The following is an 8,929-nucleotide window of genomic DNA, read 5'->3' on the forward strand; positions in this document are numbered from 1 at the left end:
AACCCCAGACTCCCAGTCTTCAGGAAATGGCATCAGGCCCATGTTTCTGTAGAGTTCGGAGTTCTGAGAGGTAGAGCATTCCTTTCAACAGGATCTCGAATTCTCAGGGTCACAGATTTTTGCTGACTAGTTCCTTGAGGTCTCTGGAATCCAAAGTTGCTTGGCTCAAAATTCCAGGGGAGCTTGGAACTCTAAGAGGCCCAAAGTTCCTGGTGTAGGAATATTTAGAGGCCTAGGATCTTCAGGCAGACAGGTGAACACAATAATAATCTTTACGGCTTGCAGGTGTATGAAATAATGTCACTACATTGGAGCAGCACCTCAGCCTGCACACCTATGTGAGTCTGCAGCTGTGACACATAGAAGTTGGCTACGTCCAGGTCGGTAGCTCCAAAGTGGGCAGCCACATGCACACCCTCGTGCAACATGAAGCTCACCTGATGACCCACCATGGCCAGCAGGCTGCGGAGGTAGTGCTCTCGAAGGATAGCTTGGGCCTGCTGTTCCTGGGATTCCAGAGATTCTTGATCTAGAGAACACTCCTGGATTTCAGGAATCTTGGGATTCAAGGGGGCCCTGCATCCATCAGGGGCAAAGCCATGGCTCAAGCCATCAGGGCCCCGGGGGAGCTAGAGCACAGGCACAGGAATGGTCAGAGGAATCTGCATTGTCCTCACGAGGTCCACAGGTGCTGGAGCCCATGAAGACATTTTTTCAGGCAAACAGAATTCAGAAGAAAAGAAGAGTTACAATCTTATTTTTAGATGCATGTGGATGTAAAGCAACTAAAGCCAAAAAAGACAAAGATGGTCACTTTATATTGGCCAATGGAAAAATACAACAAGAAGATGTTTCAATTCTAAATATCTATGCACCCAATTTAAATTATCCCAGATTCTTGAAACAGATCTTACTTGGTCTGAGCAATAGGATATCCTATAGTAACATAATAAAAGGGGATTTTTAACACTCCAATTATAGAGCTGGACAGATCCTCTAACAAGAAATTAAACAAAGATAGAAGGGACTAAATGAGACTCTAGAACAACTGTGCTTTATAGATGCATACAGAACACTCCAACCCAAAGACAAAGAATATACATTCTTCTCATCACCCCATGGAACATTCTCCAAAATTGATCATATCCTAGGCCCCAAAACAAACCTCAACAGAATCCAAAGAATTGAAATTTTACCGTGTATCTTCTCCAACCACAAGGCACTAAAGGTGGAACTCAACTCCAACAAAAACATTCAACCCCACACAAAGGCATGGAAATTAAACAACCTTCTGCTGAATGACAGTTGGGTGTAGGAAGAAATAAAACAGGAAATCATTAACTTCCTAGAGCATAACAATTATGAAGACACAAGCTCCCAAAACCTGTGGGATGTGTGCCTGGACCTCTGTAAGAGCTGTGCACAATCAGTTATCAGCTCTTGGACCTCCATAAGAGCTGCGCATGATCAGCTACTGGCACCCAGACCTCTGTAAGAGCTGCGCATGATCAGCTACTGGCACCCGGACCTCTGTAAGAGCTGCACCTGATCAGCAATCTGCTACTGCCCAGACCATGGCAGGAGCTGTGCCCACTGGGCCACTGCACGCCCTGACTAAAAACTCCGGGAGCCACACAACCCCACGTCCTCCCTTCTGTACCTTCCCTGCCTCCACACCGGCCTGCTTGTCTAGCCAGGGACTCTGGTAGCCGCGTGCCCTCTGGAGCCCTCCTGCCTCTGCACAGAGCCCTTCTCCTGGCCAGGGACTGCTGAAGCCTTGTGCTCTCTGAGCCAAAGTCACTGGGCAACAGGCACTCCCAGAAACGTGTGCACCACCCCCTACCCTGTTGCTGGATCCCAGTGTGTCACACTCCAGGGCTGCTCCCACAACCAGAACTTCCTGGCTGGGGCAGCCACAGAGGAGCTACACAGGGTCACTCCCTACAAAGATTCAGCAACAATAGACTGATCCCGCTGGGTTCTAATCTTGGAGACGCACCTCCCCAACTCTGAGGATAGCTAGAGGCAGTGGTGAAAAAACAATCATGAGGCAAAATCAATGGATAAACTCTGGCAATATGAATAATCAGAGTAGGTCCACTCCCCCATGGGTCAATGGGGCAGACACAGCACAAGATCCCATGCACAAACAAACAGCTGAGATGTCAGAAATCGAATTCAGAATCTGGATTGCAAATAAGATGAAACTAGAATTCTAAGCAGTAATCCAAAAGATATCTCAAGAATTCAATGAATTCAAAGACAAAATGACCAAAGATTTTGACACATTGACAAGAAATTCCAGCCCTCAAAAATCTGAGAAACACAGTAGAATCCTTCAGTAACAGAATGGAGAAAGCAGAAGAAAGGATTTCTGACACTGAAGACAAAGCTTTTGAACGCTCCCAAACTCTCAAAGAGGAAGAGAAATGGAGGGCAAAAACAGATCTCTCTCTCAAAGAGCTCTCAATATTCATCTTTTAGGGATCCCTGAAAGTGAGGAAGTGGCTTCACAAGGCACAGAGTCTCTTCTCCATGAGATTAAGAAAGAGAACTTTCCAGACATGCCAAGAGATTCTGAAATTTGGATAGTAGACAGTTTCAGAACTCCAGCATGAATCAACCCAAATAAGACATCCCCCAGAACATCATAATCAATTTCACTGAAGTTAATATGAAGGAGAAAAAGAAAACCATCACCTACAAGGGGAAGAATTTTAGAATAACTGCAGATCTCTCTGCTGAAACCTTTTGAGCTAGAAGAGGATGGTCGTTGACTTTTAATCTCCTAAAACAAAATAACTTTCAACCCAGGATCCTGTATCCAGCTAAACTGAGTTTCATTTATGAAGGCAAAATTAAATACTTTAACGACATTCACATTTTGGAGAAATTTGCCATCAAAAACAAGCTCTCCAGGATATTCTCAGACCTATCCTCCATAAAGACCAACGTAATCCTCCACCACAAAAGCAAACCTACCCAGAAAATTTTGATCAAATTCCAACATCCACAGTTGCAAAAAAATTAAAAATGTCCACCAGATGTTTGAAAGGCTTATCAATAATCTCAATTAATGTGAATGGTTTAAACTGTCCTCTAAAGAGGCACTGGTTGGCTGACTGGATACAAAAACTCAGGCCATATATCTGCTGCATAAAAGAATCTCACGTTACATTAAAAGACAAATATAGACTCAAGGTGAAGGGATGGTCATCTATACTCCAGGAAAATGGAAAGTAGAAAAGAGCAGGCATTGCATCCTATTTGCAGATGCAATAGGCTTTAAACTAGCCAAAAAAAGCAAGGATAAGGATGGACATGTCATATTTGTTAAAGGTAATACTCACTATGATGAGATTTCAATTTTTAATATTTATGCATTCAACCAGAATGCACCTCAATTTATAAGAGAAACTCTAACAGAGTAACATGAGCAACTTGATTTCCTCCAGTTCCATAGTATTTGGAGATTTTAACACCTTTCCAGCAGTGCTGGATAGATCCTCAAAAAAGTAGCAAAGCAAAGAAATTTTAGATTTAAATTTAACCATTCAACATCTGGACGTAACAGACATCTACAGAACATTTCATCTCAACAAAACTGAATAGACATTCTTCTCATCAGCCCATGGAACATACTCCAAAATTGACCACATCCTAGGCCACATATCTAACCTCAGAAAATTAAAAAAAATAGAAATTATTCCTTGTGTCTTCTCAGACCATCATGGAATAAAAGTTGAACTCAATAACAACAGGAATCTGCATACCCATACAAAAACATGGAAGCTAAATAACCTTATGCTGAAGGATAGATGGGTTATAGACGAGATTAAGAAGGAAATCACAAAATTTTTGGAACAAAACCACAATGAAGACACAAATTATCAGAACCCCTGGGATACTTTCACTCTTCGCAGATGATATGATCGTATATCTGGAAAACACTAGGGATTCTACTACAAAACTTTTATAAGTGATCAGGAATATAGCCATGTCTCAGGCTACAAAATCAACACCCATAAATCTGTAGCTTTTATATATACCAACAATAACCAAGCTGAAAAAACAGTCATGAACTCTAGTCCTTTCACAGTAGTGCCAAAGAAGATGAAATATTTGGGAGTATACCTAACAAAGGATGTGAAAGATCTCTACAAAGAGAACTATGAAACTTTAAGAAAAGAAATAGCTGAAGATGTTAACAGATGGAAAAACATACCATGCTCAAGGCTGGGAAGAATCAACATTGTTAAAATGTCCATACTACTCAAAGCAATATATAATTTTAATGCAATTCCTATTAAAGCTCCATTGTCATATTTTAAAGATCTTGAAAAAATAATACTTCACTTTATATGGAATCAGAAAAAACCTCGAATAGCCAAAACATTACTCAGCAATAAAAACAAAGCAGGAAGAATCATGCTACCAGACCTGAGACTGTACTATAAATTCATAGTGATCAAAACAGCATGGTAGTGGCACAAAAGTAGAGAAGTAGATGTCTGGAACACAATAAAGAACCAAGCAATGAATCCAGCTACTTACCCTTATTTGATCTTTGACAAGCCAATTAAAAACATTCAGTAGGGAAAAGATTCCCTATTTAACAAATGGTGCTGGGTAAACTGGCTGGCAACCTGTAGAAGATTGAAACTGGACCCACACCTTTCACCATTAAGTAAGATAGACTCTCACTGGATAAAAGAGTTAGACTTAAGATATGAAAGTATAAAAATACTTGAAAAAGTGTAGGGAAAACTCTTGAAGGAATTGGCCTGGATGAATATTTTATGAGGAGGACTCCCCAGGCAATTGAAGCAGTATCAAAAGTACACTACTGGGATCTGATCAAACTAAAAAGCTTCTGCACAGCCAAGAACATAGTAAGTAAAGCAAGCAGACAGCCCTCAGAATGGGAGAAGATATTTGCAGCTTATACCTCCAATAAAGGTCTAATAACCAGAATCCACAGAGAACTCAAACATATTAGCAAGAAAATAACACGTGATCCCATCTCAGGGTGGGGAAAGGACTGGAAGAGAAACTTCTCTAAAGAAGACAGGCACACAGCCTACAGACATATGAAAAAATGCTCATCATCTTTAATCATCAGAGAAATGCAAATCAAAACTACTTTGAGATACCACCTAACCCCAGTAAGAGTAGCCCACATAACAAAATCCCCAAACCAGAGATGTTGGTGTGGTTGTGGAGAAAAGGGCACACTTCTACACTGCTGGTGGGAATGCACACTAATACGTTCCTTCTGGAAGGATGTTTGGAGAATACTTAGAGACCTAAAAATAGACCTGCCATTTGACCCTATAATTCCTTTACTAGGTTTATACCCAGAAGACCAAAAATCACAATATAACAAAGACATCTGTACCAGAATGTTTATTGCAGCCCAATTCATAATTGCTAAGTCATGAAAGAAGCCCAAGTGTCCATCGACCCACGAATGGACTAGCAATTTGTGGTACATGTATACAATGGAATATTATGCAGCCTTAAAGAAAGATGGCGACTTTACCTCTTTCATGTTTACATGGATGGAGCTGGAACATATTCTTCTTAGCAAAGTATCTCAGGAATGGAAGAAAAAGTATCCAATGTACTCAGTTCTACTATGAAGCTAAATTATAGCTTTCACATGAAGGCTATAACCCAACTATAGCACAAGACTATGGGGAAAGATCAAGGAAGGGGAAGGAGGGGGTTGGTGAAGGGAGGGCAATGGGTGGGGCCACATCTATGGTGCATCTTAGAATGTGTACAGGCAAAACTTACTCAATGCAGAATACAAATGCCTACCTACATACAGTAACTAAGAAAATGCCATGAAGGCTACATTGATCCAATGAGAATATTTCAGATTGTATATGAAACCCGCACATTCTACCCTTTGATTGCACTAATGTACACAACTACGACTTAAAAATAAAAATAAATAAATTAAAAAAATTATTTCTTTCCTTTGTGTACAGAAGTTTTGATTAAATCCTGTTCATTTACTTTTGCTATTTCTTTATTTGACTTTGGGATCTGAGTCATAAATTCTTTGCTTGGGTTGATATCTGGAAGAGTTTTCCTTATGGCTCTTTCCAGAGTTTTTATGGTTTCATGTCTTACATTTAGGTCTTAAATCCATCTTAAGTTAATTTTTGTATAAAGTGAGAGGTAATGGATCTTGTTTTATTGTTCTGCATGTGGTTATCAAATTTTTACAGCACCATTTATTAATTAGGGCTATTTTCCCTCAGTGTATGTTTTGGTTTGCTTTGTTAAAAATCTGTTGGTCATAGCTCCATGGTTTTATTTCTAGGATTTCTGAAGGGGCACAGTCTACTGCATCCTTGTAAGGTGAATCAGTCTCATTTGTGCTCCTTGTGGCACGAGGCTCTGAGAAGGAATATTTCCAGTACTTGGGCTGTAGTCATGCCTTAAAGGAAAGAATGTGCTGGAGACAGTTCATTTGCCTGGGGCAATCGACTATTGCACTTAATCCCCTACCTCTATTTACACAAAAACTTTCAGTTAATCAAATAGAGAAGTAGGCAAACAGAACAGACAACCCAGCCCTTTGTGGTTCATCTCCATTGTTCTTTATCTCCAAACAAGATATTCTTGGTTTAGAAAGGTGTGTACGTACTTTGCTGTATTAATGCTGGTAAGAAATCTTTACCTTTTGTATTCCTTGTTCTTGGATTATTTTTATCTGATGATTTTGGGTATATACGAAAGTGAATAAAGATGGCTGATTGCTGCTGTGCCTGAGTGTACACCAGCCATTCCTTAATAAATCATTTATTTCGTCTGCAGTGCTTGCCTCCAAGTCTCTGATTAGGCCAGTGGACAGCAACAGATTTCTGTTCTGTTCCATTGGTCTATGTGTCTATGTTTATATTCATACCATGCTGTTTTAGTTACTACAGCTTTGTAGTATTATTTAAGGCAGGTAATGTGATGCCTCCAGGTTTGTTCTTTTTGCTTAAGATTGCTTTGATTATTTGGGCTCTCTTTTGGTCTCATATGAAGTTTAGAATTAGTTTTCTATTTAATAGAGCTGTGAACAACGACAATGGTACTTTGATGAGGACTGTGTTGCATCTGTAAATTACTTTGTCAGCATGGACATTTTAACAATGTTGATTCTTCTCCATGAACATGGGATGTTTTTACATTAGTTTATGTTGTTCAGGATTTTTTTTGTTGTGCCCAAGAGTTCCACAAAGACCACAGGGCCAGAGAAGCTGAATTCATAGCAGCGTCCCTTTATTGAAGAGTTGGCCAGCCAGCGACTGCTTCATGGGTTTTCTGAAAGCAGCCCTGAGTGCTTAGGGGTTGGATTTTTAAAGCTTGGTCTGCAAGCTAGTTGGAATGCAGGTTTTTCAGGTGCATCTGGGTAGGGTAGTAAGCAAGCATTGTATAGAACTGGAATTTTGCAGTTAGTTAGCCATACTTTTTTTTTTTTTTTTTTTTGAGACAGAGCCTCAAGCTGTAGCCCTGAGTAGAGTGCCATGGCATCAGCTCATAGCAACCTCCAACTCCTGGGCTCAAGCGATTCTCTTGTCTTAACCTCCCAAGTAGCTGGAACTACAGGCGCCTGCCACAAAGCCTGGCTATTTCTTGGCTGTAGCTGTCATTGCTGTTTGGCAGGCCTGGACTGGATTTGAACTCACCAGTATGGTGGGTTGTGGCTGGCACCTTAGCAGCTTGAGCTACAGGCTGGTGTGTGTGGCTGGCACTTTAGCCACTTGAGCTATTGGAGCTGAGCCATACATACATTTTTTAAACATAAATATTTCCCCCATACATCTTAATTTCAATACTTTCCCCCCATACATCTTAGTTTCAGTACTTTCCCCACATGGTATTGTTTAAAAGTCAGTCCAGGAACAGTTGGTACCTCCCAGTCTGTTTCCCAGGGAGTTAGCCAAGTGAGAAATTTGGAGTGAACTAAAAGCAAGAAATAATTAGCACTTTCCCATCTATCTTGGAGGTGAACTAGACTTATTTCAATTTTTTTTTTTGTTAAAGCTTGCAGTCTGGAAATTTGCCAGGAGTTAACTGGTATTTTTCTATTATAGCCTAGGCCTGACACCTTTCTGTCTTAGCCTAGGCCTACTAGGCCTAACACTTTTGTTAGTGTTTTGTAGTTCTCCTTGTAAAGACCTTTCACCTCCTTGGTTAAGTATATTCTTAGGTATTTTATTTCCTTTGCAGCTGTGGTAAATAGTATTGAGCCATTGATTTAATTCTCAACTTGACTGTTATTAGTATATAGAACTGTCACTAAAAAAGGAGGAATGCTACTGATTTGTGTACATTGGTTTTTGGAACCTGAGACTGTACTGAATATATTTATCAATTCTAGGAATGTTTTGGTGGAGTCGTTAGGGTTTTACAGATACAAGATTATAATCTGAACACACAGAGATCATTTGACCTCGTCTTTCCCAATTTGGATGCTCCTTCTTTCTCTTGCTTGATTGCTTCCAGTATTATGTTGAATAGATGTGGTAACGGTGGGCACCATTGTCTTGTTCTGGTTCTTAGAAGAAATGCTTTCAACTTTCCCTATTCAGTATGATGTTAGCTGTGGGTTTGTCATATACGTATAGCTTTTATAATTTTAAAGTATGTTTCTTCTATGCCTAGTTTGCTGAGGGTTTTTATCATGAAGGGTGTGCTGGATTTTATCAAGTGCTTTTTCTGCATCTATTGAGATGATCATATGCTCTTTTGTTTTTACTTCTGTTTATGTGATGCATCATATTTATTGATTTGTATATCTTGTACCATCTTTGCATCCATGCACTAGAACCCACTTGATCATGATGGATTATTATTATTATCATTATTTTGAGACAGAGTCTCTCCCCGTCACCTAGTTAGAGTGTAGTTGCATCATCATAGC

At 40.0% G+C, this 8,929-nt stretch overlaps 1 pseudogene; it reads right to left on the reverse strand.

Moving 5' to 3' along the window:
* Window positions 1-272: 272 nt before the first annotated feature.
* On the reverse strand, window positions 273-668 carry LOC128567179 (gem-associated protein 7-like; annotated as a pseudogene).
* Between the last annotated feature and the right edge of the window lie 8,261 nt (window positions 669-8,929).

This window comes from Nycticebus coucang, chromosome 16, assembly GCF_027406575.1.
Source record: "Nycticebus coucang isolate mNycCou1 chromosome 16, mNycCou1.pri, whole genome shotgun sequence".
NCBI lineage: Eukaryota > Metazoa > Chordata > Mammalia > Primates > Lorisidae > Nycticebus > Nycticebus coucang.